The sequence below is a fragment of the Hylobates moloch genome, unplaced genomic scaffold (genome assembly GCF_009828535.3).
Source record: "Hylobates moloch isolate HMO894 unplaced genomic scaffold, HMol_V3 SCAFFOLD_12, whole genome shotgun sequence".
NCBI classification, from domain to species: Eukaryota; Metazoa; Chordata; class Mammalia; order Primates; family Hylobatidae; genus Hylobates; species Hylobates moloch.
Window position 1 is genome coordinate 42809183 of NW_026652287.1, and position 19705 is coordinate 42828887.

The following is a 19705-nucleotide window of genomic DNA, read 5'->3' on the forward strand; positions in this document are numbered from 1 at the left end:
TCTCATCTCCAGGTCTTTGCACAGGCCAGGCCCTCTGCCAATCCCCGCACTCTCCCCTTCTCAGGGCCAGGCTAACTCTTCCCCATCCCCGGGGCTCAAGCGTCCAGGTCTCTTCCAAAAGCAGTTTTGGCTGTCCCTGCCACGCGTTACCCTCCTCTCAAGTCACCCGGGAGGTGGAGGTTGCTGTAAGCCAAGATCGCAGTGAGCTGAGGTTGCGCCATTGCACTCCAGCCTGGGCAACAAGAGCAAAACTTTGTCTCAAAATAAATAAAATAAATAAATAAATAAATAAATAATTAGCCGGGTGTGGTGATGCATGTCTGTGGTTTACAGTGGCTCGCATCTGTAATCCTGGCACTTTGGGAGGCCAAGGTGGGAGGATCACTTGAGCTCAAGAGTTTAAGACCAGACCAGGCCCAGTGGCTTATGCCTGTAATCCCAGCACTTTGGGAGGTCATGTCAGGCAGATCACTCTAGGTCACGAGTTCGAGACCAGCCTGGCCAAGATGGCGAAACCCCATCTCTACTAAAAATACAAAAAATTAGCTGGGCATGGTGGCAAGTGCCTGTAATCCCCACTACGCAGGAGGCTGAGGCAAGAGAATCACTTGAACCCTGGAGGCGGAGGTTGCAGTGAGCCGAGATCCCACCACTGCATTCCAGCCTGGGCAACAGAGCATGACTCTGCTCTCAAAAAAAAAAAAAAAAAAGGCTCTTTGCCAAAGCATCACTGCCTGTAAGTGGTGTAGCTGGAATTCGAACACAGGCCATCTGGTTCCAGTCTACACTGGCTTGCGGCACCTCTCCTGTCCTCCTCCAAGCCCTGATCACAGTCGCCATTAGGAGGGCCTCACTGGTGGGAAGGCTGGCTCCAGGCCTGCCTCTACCCTGGGAAAGGAAATGACAGGGGAGCGGGGAGTTTTGTTTGTTTTGCAAACAATTCATCCTTGATCCTCAGAACCTGGCACAAGGTATGTTTGTTGAATGAGGATGCTGATGAACCAGTGGGACAGAGAGCAAACACCTTCACAGGTCTACCGCGAATTTCCCCTTTGTGAATTTCCCCTTCTGCCACGGAGCTGGCTTCTGTTGTTCGTCCTGGGGAAGGATCACCTGAGATTAGGCTGCAGAGGTGCCCAGTAGGCTAGGGAGAGGCTGTGGCTTCTCTCTGACTGCGAGGATGGCAGGAGGGCCGTGATGAATGATGGAGAATGTGCCTGTCTGCTACGTCTGAGCCGTGACAGGGGGCCACGTCCCTTTGGAAAGCTTGAGATAATAGCAGCCTGCTCTTGTCAAACCTTGAGGTATTGGGCAAATATCCCCTGAGTGATAAGCTTGACAGGCCTTAAAGAAGGTATCAGCCAGGAGCTGTGGCTCATACCTGCATTCCCAGCACTTTGGGAGGCCAAGACAGGCAGATGGCTTGAGCTTAGGAGTTCGAGACCAGCCTGGGCAATATGGTGAGACCCTGTCTCAACCCAAAATACAAAATAATTTAGCCAGGCATGGTGGCACGAGCCTGTGGTCCCAGCTACTCGGAAGGCTGAGGTGGGAGGATCGCCTGAGCCTGGGAGGCAGAGGTTGCAGTGAGCCGAGATCACGCCACTGCACTCCAACCTGGGTGACAGAGCAAGACCCTGTCTCAAAAGAAAAAAAAAAAGATATCAGCTCACCCGTGCCATGCTGGAAGCCTGGGAACCGCCTGGGGCCTCCCTCAGCCTAAGAACTGGGGTTTTGCCTGGAAGAGCCTTGTGGCTGGGGGAGGGGTCAGGATAGAAAGTGATTGTGAGTCCACACATTCATTCATCCATTCCATTCATTCAACTTTCCACCCATTCATCCATCTATCCATTCATCCATAAAACCAACCATCCATCCATTCATTCATCTGCTCATCCATTTATCTATTTACCCATTCATTCATCCATCCAACCATCCATTCACTCATACTCATTCATCCAACCATCCATTTATACATCTATCCATCCATCCATTCATTCATCTGTCCATCCATCCCTCCCCAAGCTCTACTCCCATTCTGAATTTCATATTTTACTTAATGCTTGTAGAGCTCGCCCTTCTCAGTTGCTTTACAAATATTACCAAAATTCAATCCTTAGAGCCCCATCTCATGGTAGGTACTAACACTAGCTCCATCCTACAGATGGGAAAACTGAGATACAGAGAAAAGTCAAGTTACCCAAATTCACAGAGCTGGGATTTGGATGCCAGCCTATCAGACTCTCAGCCACTATGCTGAGAGGACAAGAGTCACTTTCTTCAGGGTCTCACTCTGCCGCGCAGGCTAGAGTGCAGTGGTGTAATCACGGCGCCATCACTGCTCACTGCAACCTCCACCTTCCAGGCTCAAGCCATTCTCTCATTTCAGCTCCCTGAGTAGCTGGGACTACAGGTGCACACCACCATGCCAGGCTAATTTTTGTATTTTTTGTAGAGACGGGGTTTCACCATGTTGCCCAGGCTGGTCTTGAACTCCTGGGTTGAAGGGATCCACCTGCCTCAGCCTCCCAGAGTATTGTGTTTACAGGTGTGAGCCATCACACCTGGCCAACATTTTTGGTTTGTTAAGAGACAGGGTCTCAAGCAGTTGCCCAGGCTGGAGTGCAGGGGCATGATCATAGCTCACTGCATCTTCAGCCTCCTGGGCTCAAGCAATTCTCTTGCTTCAGCCTCCTGAGTAGCTGGGACCACAGGTGTGTGCCACCACACCCTGATACTTTTTTATTTTTTATTTTTATTTTTGAGACAGGGTCTTGCTGTGTCCCCCAGGCCGTGTCCCACATTGGTGTGATCATGGCTCACTGCAGCCTCAACCTCCCAGACTCAAGCAATCCTCCCACCTTAGCCTCCCAAGTAGCTGGGACTACCGATGTACACTACCATGCCCAGCTAATTTTTTTTTTTTTTTGTAGAGACAGGATCTCACTATGTTTCCCAAGCTAGTCTCAAACTCCTGACCTCAAGCAATCTTCCCATCTTGGTCTCCCAAAGCACTGAAATTACAGGTGTGGGCCACCACGCCTACCTAATCAACTTGTACTTTTGGAATTATTTTAGGTTTACAGGAAAGTTACAACAATAATACAGAGAGCTCCTGTATACCCCTCATCCTGCCTTCCCTGTTATTACACCTTACATAACCACAGTACACTTGTCACAACTAAGAAATCAACATCCGTGCATCCATTACTATTAATTAAACTCTAGACTTTATTCAAATTCCCCAGTTTTCCCACCTGAGTGCTTTTTCTGGTCCAGAATCTAATGCAGGATCCCACGTTGCACTGAGTTATCACATGTCTTTAGACGTCTCTGGTCTATGACAGTTTCTCTGTCTTGTTTTTTCTGACCTTGACAGTTTTGAGGATTACTGGCCAGGGAGTTTTAGAGAATGCCCCACTGGCCTTTTTTTTTTTTTTTTTTTAAGAGAGATGGGGTCTCACTATGTTGCCCAGGCTAGACTCAAACTCCTGACCTTAAGTGACCCTCCCACCTAAGCCTCCCAAAGTGGTGGCATTACAGACATGAGCCATCATGCCCAGCCACCACCGGCTTTTATTTATTTATTTATTTTTGAGATAGAATCTCCCTCTGTCGCCCAGGCTGGGGTGCGGTGGCGCCATCTCGGCTCACTGCGACCTCTACCTCCTGGGTTCAAGCGATTCTCCTGCCTCAGCGTCCCAAGTAGTTGGGACTACAGGTGTGCACCACCATGCCTGGCTAATTTTTCTATTTTTAGTAGAGACGGGGTTTCACCATGTTGGCCAGGCTGGTCTCGAACTGCTGACCTCAAGTGATCCACCCACCTTGGCCTCCCAAACTGCTGGGATTACAGGCAAGAGCCACCACACCCAGCCTTTTATTTTATTTTTTAGAGAGAGGGTCTTACTGTGTTGCCCGGACTGGTCTTGAACTCCTGAGCTCAAGTGATCCTCCTGCCTCGGCCTCACAAAGTGCTGGGATTACAGGCATGAGACACTGCACCCGTGCCCTACTGGCTTTTGAGGGCAGGAACTGTGGCCTCACTTTGCTGGCCATTTCCCCAGCCTGTAACCCAATGCAGTAGCTGCTTCAGACACTTCCTAAATGAACAAATATTGAATGGCCATCACTGAGAGCTTTATCTTCCTGTGCTCCCTGTTCCGCAGGCATCCCTGCCAGAGGCTAGATCTAGAAGAGTTCACGGCGAAATAAAAGCTTTTCTCCTTTCAGAAAGATTTGTTTTTGATCCTTTCTTTGTAGACATCAAGGATTCATTTCTTTAATATTTAAGGGCTTTTGTACCAAAGAGAAGCAGCCGCATTTGCATCAGTCTCATTTTTTCAAGGCAGGCGAGAGAGATCTTTCTAGTAAGATGGGGTTTCTTCCTTCATGGAGCTGTCACTTGATTTATCTGCTTCTCCTTCCCCAGCCTTCATGCCTCTGGCAGGGGGCAGGGAAGAGCGAGGGTTCTGGAATGATCCACAGACTCTGATGTCCTCTCTGCTACAGCCCAAGGAAGCTTAATTAGAACCTCACCAATTTGCCGGGACTGAGGTGGCCTTAGGAGCTGGTGCAGGGGCCTGGCCGGGGATGAAGATGAATTAGCAGCTTTTTTTTTTTTTTTTTGAGACAGGCCGGAGTGCAGTGGCACGATCACGACTCACTGCAGCTTCGACTTCCCTGGCTCAGGTGATCCTCCTACCTCAGCCTCCCGGGTAGCTGCGACCACAGGCACGTATCACCACATCTGGTTGTTTTTTTGTTGTTGTTGTTGTTTTTCTTTTCTTTTTCCCCCCGCCCCACAGACACAGGGTATTGCCCTGTCTCGAACTCCTGAGCTCAAGCAATCCTCCCACCTCGGCCTCCCCAAGGTGCTGGGATTACAGGTATGAGCCACTGCACCTGGCTCGAATTAGCAGTTTTATTTCCTGTCCCTCTGTATAGCTCAATAGCTACCATGGGGACCAAAAGCCTGCCTTGGGTACACAGAGCACGTCCCTTTTCTAACATTAGCTGGTCAGAAGTCGGAATCCCTTTAGCCATGCAGGCCTGCAGGTCTCACTGCTTTTTATTTCTCAGCCCCGGGAGGCCAAGCTGAAGGCAGAGAATCTAAAGAAGCTGTCCTCAGCGAGGTCATCTCCCCGCCACTGAGATCCCTACTGCTGGGAGACACTGGCCCCGATTTAATCTCTTGCCTGAAGTTTTTCAGACGTAAAAATGAACCAGGGTGAGCTTTTCAGATAGTTCCTTCAACTTACAGGAATTCAATTCCTGGCCTGGATATAAATTTGCAGCCATCAGCGCCCGTGGTAGGGGCTGGGGCTGGGCGCGTTGGCCAGGGATGGATTTCTGAAATCAATCCGTCAGCACGTGGAAAAGGTCGTCACGGGGGACATTTATCTTCCATGGCTGGCTGAGGCATTTCACACCGATAGCCAGGGACACCCCTGTACAAAATGGAAGTGTTTGCTGCGAGTTCCCCAGGCGGCGGCTGGAGGGAGGCCTCGAAGGCTGGACAGCACAGCCAGGAGGTGACATTGATCAACCTGCCTAATAACAGACAGCTAGGTACCGGGACTCCTGAAAACCCACCTCCAAGGGCTCCTTCCTGCTAGGTTCCCCATGTGCCCCTGGGGGTGGCAAGTCCACTCTGGGTCCAAACCCTTTATCCCTTGGCTACACCTCCAACACACATTCCAGGGTTTCAAAGAAATGAGTCTCAAAGGCATTCAGTTCCCCCAGTGGAGGTGGGAGGACGTGGTCATTAAGGGTCTCCTAGGTTCAAGCCTCAGGTCTGCTGTGTGACCTTGGGCTAGTGACTTAACCATCCTGTGCCTCTGTTCCCCCAGTTAGAATATATAGCTACGAATAGTACTGATGTCATGAGGTGGTTGTTAATATATCAGAATGGCTTAACATAATGTTATGGTTTGAATGTGTCCCCGCAAAATTCATGTGTTGGAAACGTAATCCATTTTATTTATTTATTTATTTAAAGTGAAAGCAAGTTTATTAGAGTAGTAAAGAAACAGAAGAATAGCTACTTGAGAGGCTGGGTGCGGTGGCTCACGCCTGTAATCCCAACACTTTGGGAGGTCAAGGGGGGCCAGATCACTTAAGGCCAGGAGTTTGAGACCAGCCTGGCCAACATGGCGAAATCCTGCCTCTAGTAAAAATACAAAAATTAGCTGGGCATGATGGCGGGCGCCTGTAATCCCAGCTACTCGGGAGGCTGAGGGATGAGAATCGCTTGAACCAGGTAGGTGAAGGTTGCGATGAGCCGAAATCGTGCCACTGCACTCCAGCCTTGGCGACAGAGCGAGACTCTGACTCAAAAAATAAAAATTAAAAAATATGGCCGGGCGTGGTGGCTCACACTTGTAATCCCAGCACTTTGGGAGGCCAAGGCGGGCAGATCACCTGAGGTCCAGAGTTTGAGACCAGCCTGACCAACATGGAGAAACCCCGTCTCTACTAAAAATACGAAATTAGCCAGGCGTGGTGGCGCATGCCTGTAATCCCAGCTACTCCGGAGGCTGACGCAGGAGAATGGCTTGAACTCAGGAGGCAGAGGTTGTGGTGAGCCAAGATTGCACCATTGCACTCCAGCCTGGGCAACAAGAGAGAAACTCTGTCTCAAAAATAAATAAATAAATAAATACAATAAAATAAAAATTAAAAAATAAAAAAGTAACAGTACTGAGAGGTAGCACCTTTAAAGATGAGGTTAGGATGAATTAATGCCATTATCAGGGAAGTGGGTTAGTTATCATGGGAGTGGGCTATTGACAACAAGAATGATTTTGGTCCAATTTCCTCTCTCTGTGTCACTTTGCCTTCAGCCCTTTGGTCATGGGATAACCTTTGCCAGAGGCTGGCGCTATGCCCTTGGACTTCCCAGTCTCCAGAACTGGAAAAATAAATTTCTTTTCTTTTTAAGAAAGACTAATTAATTGATTATTTTACAGATGAAGTCTGGCTTTGTTGCTCAGGCTGGAGTGCAATGATGTGATCCTGACTCATCGCAATCTCAACATTCCAGGCTCAATCGATCCCCCTGCGTTAGCCTCCGGAGTAGCTGGGACTACATATGTGCCACCACATCTGGCTAATTTAAAAAATCTGTGTAGACATGGGGTCTGGCCACATTGCCCAGGCAGGTCTTGAACTTCTGGGCTCAAGCAACCCTCCCACTTTGGCTGCCTAGGTGCTGGGATTACAGGCGTGAGCCACCACACCCGGCCCTTTATAAATTACCCAATCTGTGGTAGTCTGTTATAGTAACAGCAAACAGGCCGGGACACATACGCAATGTGATATTCAAGGGAGTGTGACAGAATTGCCTATGGAATAAAAATAAGCAAATCGGTGCTGACTGGGAACACAGAAAGGTGGGCCGGACCATCTGAGCTTTCAATCTTGGCTCTGTGTTACCCTGGACAAGTGACTCTGAGCCTCAGTTTCATTTCTCTTTTTTCTTTTTCTTTCTTTTTTTTTTTTTTTTTGAGACGGAGTTTCACTCTCGTCACCTGGGCTGGAGTGTAATGGCACGATCTCAGCTCACTGCAGCCTCCACATCCCGGGTTCAAGCAATTCTCCTGTCTCAGCCTCCCTAGTAGCTGGGATTACAGACATAGCCACTGCACCTGGCATCAGTTTCATTTCTCAAACAGAGAAACTGGCAGTAGGTGATGAGATGACCCTGTTGGCATTTTGAGGATCCAGCAAGCTAATACACCAAAAGTGCTTCAAGCACTGGTTCAGACAGAGTGCTCAGGAAGTACCAGCCGCTGTTTTCTTTGCAAAGGCAGATAGGACAGCACCCTCCACAGCTTCCCCACATTCACAGATAAGCAAGGAAGAAAGAAAAAGGAAGAGGCAATTATAACAGCGTGTGATAAGTGCCGCGATGCAGGGAAGCACAGAACGCTGGAAGAGCTGGGCTCTAGCTCTGGGCTCCAGAGCCTGGGTTTTTTGTTTGCTTGTTTATCTGAGACTCGGTAGCCCAGGCTGGAGCACAGTGGCGCAGTCATGGCTCACTGCAGCCTCAACCTCCTGGGCTCAAGCGATCCTCCCACCTCAGCCTCCTGAGTGGCTGAGTGATAGGGTTTGGATTTGTGTCCCATTCAAATCTCATGTCAAATTGTAATCCCCAATGCTGGAACAGGGGCCCGGTGGGGAGGTGACTGGATCATGGGGCTAGGTTTCCCCCTTGCTGTTCTCCTGATAAGGAGTGAGTTCGTATGAGATCTCACTGTCTCTCTGTTTATTTATTTTGAGACAGTTTCACTCTTGTTGCCCAGGCTGGAGTGCAATGGCGCAATCTCGGCTCATTGCAACCTCCACCTCCCGGGTTCAAGCGATTCTCCTGCCTCAGCCTCTCAAGTAGCTGGGATTACAGGCATGTGCCACCACGCCTGGCTAATTTTGTATTTTTAGTAGAGACGGGGTTTCTCCATGTTGGTCAGGGTGGTCACGAACTCCTGACCTCAGGTGATCTGCCCGCCTCGGCCTCCCAAAGTGCTGGGATTACAGGCGTGAGCCGCCGCACCCAGCCAAGCTCTCGTTGTTTAAAAGCGTGTAGCACCTCCCCCAGTCTCTCTCTTGCTCCTGCTCCGGCCATGTAAAACCCGCCTGCTTCCCTTTCACCACCTGCCATGAATGTCAGTTTCCTGAGGCCTCCCCAGCTATGGTTCCTGTACAGCCTGTGGAACTGTGAGCCAATTAAACCTCTTTTATTTATAAATTACCCAGTGTCAGGTATTTCTTTATAGCAGTATGAGAGAGAACTAACACACTGGGACTCCAGGTGTGCACCACTATGCCTGGCTAAGTTTTTTAATTTTTAAAAATTAAATTTTAATTTTAAGAGCCTGGGCTATGTTGCCCAGGCTGGTCTTGAACGCTCTTTTTTTTTGTTTTTTGAGGTAGAGTCTCGCTCTGTCACCCAGGCTAGAGTGCAGAGGCAAGATCTCGGCTCACTGCAACCTCTGCCTCCTGGGTTCAAGGGATTCTCCTAGCTCAGCCTCCTGAATAGCTGGGACTATAGGTGCACGCCACTATGCCTGGCTAATTTTTGTATTTTTAGTAGAAACAAGGTTTCATCATGTTGGCCAGGCTGGTCTCGAACTCCTGACCTCAGGTGATCCACCAACCTCGGCCTCCTGAAGTGCTGGGGTTACAGGCATAAGCCACTGGGCCTGGTCTGGTCTTAAACTGTTGAGCTCAAGTGATCCTCCCACCTTGGCCTCCCAAAGTGTCAGGATTACAGATGTGAGCCACTGTGCCTGGCCCAGAGCCTAGTTTTGAGGGAGTAGCAACAGCCTTCTGGAAGATGCAATAGCTAAGCTTACGGATATAGGAGCGAGAGTCGGCATGGGCAAAGGCAGGGAGGGCAGAGCATCCGTTCATCCCAGAAATATTTACTGAGCACCCACTATGTGCCAGGCACTGTTCTAGGTACTAGGGACACTACTGTCCAGGAGATGGGCAGACATCCCCACTCTCATAAAGCTTCTGCTCTGGTAGGAAGAGGCATGGCAAATGGAGGAACCTGAAAGTTGTTTAATGAGGAGTTGGGGCCAGGTGTAATGGGGCACACCTGTAATCCCAGCACTTTAGGAGGCTGAGGTGGGAGGATCACTTGTGACCAGGTGTTTGAGGCTGCAGTGAGCTGTGATCACACCACTGCACTCCAGCCTGAGCAAGAGAGCGAAGACCCCATCTCTAAAAATAAATAAATAATACAAATAAATAAAAGAGGAGATGAAGACACACACATAGGAAAAGACCATGTGAAGATACAGTAAGAAGGTGGCCACCTGCAAGCCAATTAGAGGCCTCAAAAGAAACCAATGCTGCCCACGCTTTGATTTCAGACTTCAAGCCTCTAGGATTGTGAGAAATTAAATTTCTGTTGTTTAAGCCACCCAGCCCGAAGCGCTTCATGACAGCAGACCTAGTAAACAAACACACATTTCTGCAGCTTTGGCGCTCTCTCTCTCTGTGGCCTGGGGGTAGCAATAGCTCCTCTCAGCTGCAGACCCCAGGGATTTTTCTGAGACAGAGTCTGGCTCTGTTACCCAGGCTGGAGTACAGTGACACGATGTAGGCTCACTGCAGCCTCTGCCTCCCGGGTTCAAGCAATTCTCCTGCCTCAGCCTCCCAAGCAGCTGAATTTACAGGCACCTGCTACCATATATTTTTTTATTTTAGAATTGCTTGAGGCCAGGAGTTTGAGAACAGCCTGGGCAACATAGCAAGACCCCTATTCTACAAAATATTTTAAAAATTTATCGGGCATGGTGGTGCACACTTATATTCCCAGCTACTCAGGAGGCTGAGGCAGGAGGATTGTTTAAGCCCAGGAGTTGGAGGCTGCAGTGAGCTGTGATCACACCACTGCACTCCAGCCTGGGCACAGAGCAAGGCCCTGTCTCTGAAACAATGAAGAAAAAAAGAGCCAAGCCAGTGTGCAATGCCACAGTCTTCCCTCAGCAAGTGCAGAAGGGCATGTTGGACTGGGTGCAGTGGCTCACGCTTGTAATCCCAGCACTTTGGTAGACTAACCCCATTAGTAGAGATGGGGTTTCGCCATGTTGGCCAGCTGGCCTCAAACTCCTGACCTCAAGTGATCCGCCTGCCTCGGCCTCCCAAAGTGCTGAGATTACAGGCATGAGCCACTGTGCCCAGCAACCCCAGGGATTTTCAACATCCCTTTGTTCCTTCTATTAACCCTGCCCACATCTCTGAAAATAGTCATTTCATTCCAGAGAATTGTCCTCTGGAATCCCTTTTGAAGGCACTATGCTTTTTCCTGGGACCCTGCCCGATACAGTGATGTTATGCAGAAGCCTGGCCAGGCAGGGCTACTGAGAGATGGACTCTGAGATGGACTCAAGGGTAGGAAACTTCCAAGGGCGTGCATGTGAGTTTGCTCGGGCTGCCTTGACTGAGTATCCCAGGCTGGGCAGCATAAGCAACAAAAATGCATTGTCTCACAGTTCTGGCAGCTGGAAGTCAGAAGTCGAGGTGTCAGCAGGGTTGGTTCCTTCAAGCCTCACTGCAGCCTCAACCTCTTGGACTCAAGGGATCCCCTCAGCTCAGCCTCCCGAGTAGCTGGGACTACATGTGCGTGCCACCATGTCCTGCTAATTTATATATATATATATATATATATATTTTTTTTTTTTTTTAACAGTTGGGGGTCTTGCTGTGTGGCCCAGGCTGGTCTTGAACTCCTGGTGTCAAGTGATCCTCCCACCTTAGCCTCCCAAAGTGCTGGGATGACAGGTGTGAGCTACTGCACCCAGACCTAATATCCTTTTCTTATACAGACATGAATCATGTTGGATTAGGGCCCATTCCAAAGGCCTCATTTTAATTTAATCACCTCTTAAAAAAAACCCCACCTCCAAATACAGTCACATTCATTGTGAGGTACTGGGTGTTAAGAATTAAACATATGGGCTGGGCGTGGTGGCTCACGCCTGTAATCCCAACACTGTGGGAGGAGGCCGAGGCGGGTGGATGGCTTGAGCCCAGGCAATTGCTTGAGACTAGCCTGGGCAACATGGCAAAACCTCATCTCTACAAAAATACACAAATTAGCCAGGTGTGGTGGCTCGCACCAGTAGTCTCAGCTACTCGGGAGGCTGAGGAGGGAGGATCACCTCAGCCCAGGGAGGTCAAGGCTGCAGTGAGCCGTGATAACGCCACTGCACTCCAGCCTGGGCGACAGAGTGAGACCCTGTCTCAAAAAAGAAAAAAAGAGGCCAGGTGCAGTGGCTCATGCCTGTAATCCCAGCTCTTAGGGAGGCTGAGGTGGGTGGGTCACGAGGCCAGGAGATCGAGACCATCCTGGCTAACACGGTGAAACTCTGTCTCTACTAAAAATACAAAAAATTAGCCGGACGAGGTGGCGGGCGCCTGTAGTCCCAGCTACTCGGGAGGTTGAGGCAGGAGAATGGCGTGAACCCGGGAGCTGCAGCTTGCAGTGAGCCAAGACCGTGTCACTGCACTCCAGCCTGGGCAACAGAGCGAGATTCCGTCTCAAAAAAAAAGAATTAAACACAATTCAGCCCATAGCTGTGTGTGAGTGGGGTAAAAATGTGGTCAGGAGCTGGGCGGTGGCTCACACTCGTAATCCCAACACTTTGGGAGGCCGAGGTGGGTGGATCACTTGACCTACAGGAGTTTGAGACAACTCCTGGGCAACACAGTGAGACGCTGTCTCTACAAAAAATTAAAAAATTAGCTGGGCATGGTGGTGCATGCCTGTAGCCTCGGCAACTCGGGAGGCCGAGGTGGGAGGATTGTTTGAGCTCAGGAGTGAGCTATGATTGTGCCACTGCATTCCAGCCTGGGGAACAGAGCAAGACTCTATCTATTAAAAAAAAAAAAAAAAAAAAAAGCCAGGTGCGGTGGCTCACACCTGTAATCCCACCACTTTGGGAGGCCAAGGCGGGTGGATCACATGAGGTTAGGAGGTCGAGACCAGCCTAGCCAGCATGGTAAAACCCCATCTCTACTAAAAAATAAAAATAAAAAAAAAAAATTAGCCGGGAGTGTGGCAAGTGCCTGTAGTCCCAGCTACTTGGGAGGCTGAGGCAGGAGAATTACTTGAATCCGGGGATGGAGGTTACAGTGAGCCAAGATCGCACCACTGAACTCCAGCCTGGGTGACAGAGCGAGACTCCATCTCAAAAAAAAAAGGATATGGCCAAGAAGATCATGAAAGGTGAACTGGCCAGGGCAAAACACAGGCAGAAATCCAACAAATTCCAGGTAAGCATATCCAGGCTGACTCAGCCCATCCCTCTGGGTAATTCCAAGACTTTCAAATGAATCAATCTCAGAGGCAGAAAACAGCTCCAGCCTGGAGGCAGGCACGTCCTCTGCTTGGAGGGGAGGGGGCAAGTGGCAGCCACCTGGGTCACCGGAGACCTTCGTTAGCAAGAATGGGCCGCTTAAAGGGAAATCAATCCTGGCTAAGCACTGAACAGCTGCTCCCAGTCAAAGCTGCCGGAGAGAGGCCCTTGGCCCCCCAGCTTCTCCAGGGCTGGGAGTGGAGCCAGAGGAGGCTGAAGACTGCTCTGCCAGGTGGCAGGACTCAGAGGGCCTTCAATCAGCCTGCATTGTACCCGCCAGCGCCTGTATCCATCCCCAGCTGAGCACGCACTTCAGTATCACCTCTAGCCATGGCATGCACCAAAGAGCAGCATCCAGCAAGTAATATCTTCACAGTCTAGCCAAGCACTGCCTGTGTGACAGGCATTTTGCATGCACGATGTGTGCACGGGGGACCTCATCGCACCACCTCCTAGCCATGACCTCAGACAAGTGACTTGAGCCTCATGGTGCGCCAGTTTCCCCATCTGTAAAACGAGGTGAACAGCAGCATCCCCCTCTTAGGGCAGTTGCGGAGGTTGAACGAATGCCTGTGCACACAGAGCTTAAAATCACAGTAGTCTTAGCTGGGCATGGTGGCTCACACCTATAATCCCAGCACATTGGGAGGCTGGGGTGAAAGCATGGCTTGAGCCCAGGAGTTCAAGACCAGCCTGGGTAACATAGTGAGACCTCCATCTCTACTAAAAATACATAGATTAGCCAGGTGTGGTGGTGCGCACCTGTAGTCCCAGCTACTTGGGAGGCTGATGGAGGAGGATCACCTGAGTCCAGGGAGGTTGAGGCTGCAATGAGCTGTGATCGTGCCACTGCACTCCAGCCTGGGCGACAGAGTGAGACCCTGTCTCAAAAATTAAAAAACAAAAAAGCCCAGGCACAGTGGCTCAGGACTGTAATCCCAGCACTTTGGGAGGCTGAGGCAGGCAGATCACAAGGTCAGGAGTTTGAAACTAGCCTGGCCAACATGGTGAAATCCCATCTCTACCAAAAATATATAAAATTAGCTGGGTGTGGTGGCAGGTGCCTGTAGTCCCAGCTACTCAGGAGGCTGATGCAGGAGAATCACTTGAACCCGGGAGGTGGAGGTTGCACTGAGCCGAGATTGTGCCACTGCACTCCAGCCCCAGGTCTATGGGACTGTAGAGATGCTGGTGTTTCTACAGCTAGGACTCCCCAGTTCTAGGCATTCTTCAGGGCTCACAGCAAACATCGCCACCTCCAGGAAGCCTTCTCCATCATCTAAGATAGGTCTGTGTTCCTTCCTGTGCACGTCTCCACAGCTCCCTGTCCCCTCCTCCACAAGGTTCTTATATTTTATTCTTTTCCTTGCATGGTGGGTGTCTGCATGCCCCATTAGGATGTGAGCTCCAAAGGGGCAGGGCTGAGTCTTTCTTCTTCCCTGCTATGGTCCCAACACCAGCAGATGCTGGAGACACTGGACAGGCATCAAGACATGAATGAATGAATGCTTCCTGTACACTCCAAGTTTTCCACATGGCCCCTTCCTCCCCGACTCCCCAACTCCCTCTGTCTGCTCTCTTCCTCCTTCCTCTCCCATCACAGGGTGGATACAGGGGCTCTGGGTTTTGAAGGGGTTATGGGGTCAAAGGTAGTTGAGTGTAGCTGTGAAGCACATGGACCCTGGAGGCTGACAACTTGAAATTCAAAACCCGGCTTCTCTTTCTAGCTGTGTGACCATGGGAAAGTGACTTAACCTCTCTGTGCCTCACTTTCCCCACCTGCAAAATGGGAGTGATAGTAGTGCCTTACTGTTGAGTGAGTGATTCTGACCCATTTAGAGGCAGCGTCTCTTCCTTTTGGTCCCTTCTGCAATTCCCAGACTGGGAGGCAGAGGGCTGAGTCTCTGGCAGTTAATGAATCCGGAAAAAATCTCAGCTGTGTCAGAGGAGCCCCAGTGCCAAGTTGGCCTGGTTTTCATCCCGAGAGAGCTGAGAACAGGGTCTGGTGTCAGACATGTACGTGGTGATTGGCATAAATGCCTGGTGCTCCTATGACCCCCCTCGTTAGGGCTGGGAGAGTGCGGGAGATGCTCCTGGGGCTCTGCCCAGAGCTCCTGACTGCCTAGATGTACCCCCTGCAGCTGCTGAGCATGGCGGCTCATTGCTAGCAGCTGTGATCTTCTCTGGAGACCTGCCCATGGCTTTTGGGAGCCACCACACCTTGGAGATGCTTGGGAGGTGTCACCTACCCCCAGGGGCAGCTAATGACTGATGCAGGGGTAAAAAGCCCACCCATTTTCTCATGGTGAGATAACTCCACAGTGTCCCCCCACCCTTGTGGATCAAGCCAAACTGGGACTTTACCTAGGATCTCATCTTTGCTCAATCTATTCCCTTCCAGGTCCTGCTCCCCTCACCCCTCCCCTGACTTTCAATTATGTGCTCCACGGTCAGGCACGGTGGCTCATGCCTGTAAGCCCAGTACTTTGGTAGGCTGAGGCAGGAGGATCATTGAGCCCAGGAGTTTAAGACCAGGCTGGGCAACACAGCAAGACCCTGTCTCTACAAAAGATTTAAAAATTAACCAGGTGTGGTGGCGTACACCTGCAGTCCCAGCTACATGGGAGGCTGAGGTGGGAGGATCGCTTGAGCTCAGAAGGTTGAGGCTGCAGTAAGCCATGATTGCACCCTTGCACTCCAGCCTGGGCAACGAAGAAAGATCCTGTCTCAAAAAAAAAAAAAAGTGCTGGAAACCTACGTCTCTAGTTCTGCTTCTCAGGAACCCAACATAAGATGCAGGAAATGATGAACATTCAACCTAAGAGGGTTTTTTTTTTTTTTTGAGACAGAGTTTTGCTCTTGTTGCCCAGGCTGGAGTACAATGGAGTGATCTTGGCTCACTGCAACCTCTGCCTTCCAGGTTCAAGTGATTCTACTGCCTCAGCCTCCCGAGTAGCTGGGATTACAGGTGCGTGCCACCATGCCCAGCTAATTTTTTGTATTTTTAGTAGAAATGGAGTTTCACCATGTTGGCCAGGCTGGTCTCGAACTCCTGACCTCAGGTGATCTGCCCACCTTGGCCTCCCAACCTGTTGGTATTACCGTGCCCAGCCCTAAGAGGGTATTTATTTATTTATTTATTTTTTTTTTTGGAGACGGAGTCTCGCTCTGTCGCCCAGGCTGGAGTGCAGTGGCGCAATCTCGGCTCGCTGCAAGCTCCGCCTCCCGGGTTCACGCCATTCTCCTGCCTCAGCCTCTCCGAGTAGCTGGGACTACAGGCACCCGCCACCACACCCGGCTAATTTTTTGTATTTTTTAGTAGAGACGGGGTTTCACCTTGGTCTCGATCTCCTGACCTCGTGATCCGCCCACCTCAGCCTCCGAAAGTGCTGGGATTACAAGCGTGAGCCACCGTGCCCGGCTTCATCTCGTTTCTTTTTCTTTCTTCCTTTTTTTTTAAATCTCACCTCACTGCAACCTCTGCCTCCTGGGTCCAAGCAATTCTCCTGCCTCAGCCTCCCAAGTAGCTGGGATTACAGGCATGTGCCACCACGCCTGGCTAATTTTGTATTTTTAGTAGAGATGAGGTTTCACCATGTTGGCCAGGCTGGTCTCAAACTCCTGACCTCAGGTGATCCGCCTGCCTCAGCCTCCCAGTGTTGGGATTACAGGCGTGAGCCACCGTGCCCGGCCTCATATTATTTCTTGTCTGTCACTCTCGTATGTACACTCCCCAAAGGGCAGGGATTTTTATCACTTTGTTCGTTGCTGTGTCCTCAAAACAGGACAGTGCCTGGCACGCAGCAGGTGTTCAATAAACATCTCTGGCATTCAAGAATAAATCATTTAAGTACATTCACTTGCAAACAGCATTCACCCAATTTTTCTTTTTCTTTCATTTTTTTTTGAGACGGAGTCTCGCTCTTGTCACCCAGGCTGGAGTGCGATGGTGTGATCTTGGCTTACAGCAACCTCCACCTCCCGGGTTAAAGCGATTCTCCTGCCTCAGCCTCCCGAGTAGCTGGGATTACAGGCACACACCACCACCCTCGGCTAATTTTTGTATTTTTAGTAGAGACGAGGTTTCTCCATGTTGGCCAGGCTGGTCTCAAACTTCTGACCTCAAGTGATCCACTTGCCTCGGCCTCCCAAAGTGTTGGGATTACAGGCATGAACCACTGTGCCCGGCCCACCCTCTCTTTCTCTATACCAATGCATCAGCCTTACCTTTAGAATCTACCCATTGCTCTACCCTCTTGATGGCCATCTCCGTGGTCAAGCCCCTGGCATTGCTCACCTGAACCAGCAGAGTTCATCCCTTCCATGGTCTCCCAGTTCCCCCTACTTGCCCCCACAGTCTGCTTCCCCCACAGCAGCCAGAGAGCACCTGTGAACACCTGAATCACATTGAGTCTCTCCCATGCTGAGAACCCTACATGGCTCCCATCTCCCCCGGGGTTAAAAGCCCAAATCCTCAGCCAAGCGTGATTACACCTGTAATCCCAGTATTTTGAGAGACAGAGGTGAGAGGATCACTTGAACCCAGGAGTTTGAGACCAGCCTAGGCAACATAGTGAGACCCCATCTCTACAAAAAATTAAAAAATAAGCCGGACGTGGTGGCATGTGTCTGTAGTCCCTTCTACACAGGAGGCTGAAGTGGGAGGATCACTTGAGCCTGGGAGGTCGAGGCTGCGGTGAGCCATGATCTCTCCTTGTCTCAAAGTAGAGTTCTCCCCAGGGCACGTAACTCCCTCACAATCTGTCCCATCACCTCCCTGCCCTCACTTCCTTCCACTCTCCCCCTCACTCACTCTGTTCCAGCCACACTGTTCCTGCAAAACCCCAAACATATTTCTTCTATATCACCTCTTTGCACTGGCTATCCCTTCTGCCTGGAATGTCCTTCCACCTCCTTCAGATCCTTACTGAAATGTCATCGTTTCAAAAGACCCTCCCTGCTGGCCGGACGCGGTGGCTCACGTCTGTAATCCCAGCACTTTGGGAGGCTGAGGCGGGTGGATCATTTGAGGTCGAGACCAGCCTGGCTAACATGGTGAAACCCTGTCTCTACTAAAAATACAAAAATTAGCTGGGCGTGGTGGTGCGTGCCTGTAATCCCAGCTACTCGGGAGGCTGAGGCAGGAGAATCGCTTGAGCCTGGGGGGCAGAGGTTGCGGTGAGCTGAGATCATGCGACTACACTCCAGTCTGGGCGACAGTGAGACCTTATCTCAAAAAAGAAAAAAAAAAAAAAACCTTCCCTGATCTCTCCTGGCCAGAACTACAAGTGCCCCAGCACCCCTCATCCACTTCCCTACTCCATCTGCTTCCGCCACATCATTTATGCATTAATTTTGCAAATTATCTTTCTTCCCTTCCAGAATGTCAGGCAGGAGTTTTTACCTGTTTTTGTTCACTGCTGTGTTGCTAGCACTTAAAATAGATCATCTTGCACACAACAGGCACCTGGTATCCATTTGTTATTTTTAAAACTCTGCCGGGCACGGTGGCTCATGCCTGTAATCCCAGCACTTTGGGAGGCCCAGGCAGGCAGATCACAAGGTCAGGAGATCGAGACCATCCTGGCTAACACGGTGAAACCCCATCTCTACTAAAAATATAAAAAATTAGCCAGGCATGGTGGCGGGTGCCTGTAGTCCCAGCTACTCAGGAGGCTGAGGCAGGAGAATGGCTTGAAGCCGGGAGGCAGAGGTTGCAGTGAGCCGAGATTGCGGCACTGCACTCTAGCCTGGGCGACAGAACGAGACTCCGTCTCAAAAAAAAAACAAAAACAAAAAACAAACAACAAACTCTGCACAACAACCATATGACGTAGGAACTCTCGGTGTGCCCCTTATGTGGGTGAGGAAACTGAGGCCCAGAGAGGGGAGGGGCTGTGCTTGGGTCATGGGTTAGGGAGTGAGTTGTGGCCACGTGTCTCTCCATGGTGTGTATGTATGCAACTGTGTGTTTTTTGTATTTTCTTTTTTGTTTTTGAGATAGGCTCTTGCTCTGTTGCCCAGGCTGGAGTGCAGTGGCGTGATCACAGCACACACAGCATCGATCTCCCAGGCTCAAGCGATCCTCCCACCTCAGCCTCCCAAGTAGCTGGGACTACAGGTGCATGCCACCATGCCTAGCAAATGTCTGTCTTCTTTTGTAAAGATGGGGTCTCACTATGTTGCCCAGGCTGGTCTCAAACTCCTGGGCTCAAGCGATCCTCCTGCCTCAGCCTCTCAAAAGTATTGGGATTACAGGCATAAGCCACCATACCTAGCCCAGCTGTGTGTTTTGTGCAGATGCAGCTTGAGTGGCTGCATCAGCCCAAATGTGGACAGAGGATGCATTCAGGCTCACTTTACATCGGGGTGTCTGTGAGTGGAAGGGAGGCAGTAGGCCAGACCCAGGCAGGTGTGAACACGTGCCTGTGTTCGGCTGGGTATGAATGCGTGTGTGTGTGCCAATGCACTGGCGGATGGGAAATTGTGCATCCACAGTGAAGCTGTGTGTATGTGTGTGAAGGGGAGGCTCTGTAAGCCTTGGATGGGGCTGGAGCCGCAGTTGAAGCAATGTTGTGGGTGAGGGAAGAACCCCACCAGCCACAGGCCTGTTATTTATAGACGAATCCTGGTTCATAAATTCCAAATTTTTTTTTATATCTCCCTCACTGCCAGGCCCCTATAAATATTCATGAGTTTCCTGCCTTGGAATATTTGAGTAGTCAGAAGGAGGAGTGGGGAGGAGAGGGGACAATGAAGGGTCCCCAGTGGCGCTGGGAGATCATGCAGGTCGGGCGGACAGGGGTCTCTCTGGTTTTGCGTTCTCTTCCCTC

At 50.5% G+C, this 19705-nt stretch overlaps 1 protein-coding gene across 3 annotated transcripts in view; it reads right to left on the reverse strand.

Moving 5' to 3' along the window:
- Nucleotides 1-19705, reverse strand: part of OLFM2 (olfactomedin 2) — an 84572-nt gene that overhangs the window by 17292 nt on the left and 47575 nt on the right. The gene's annotated exons all lie outside the window — the stretch shown is intronic.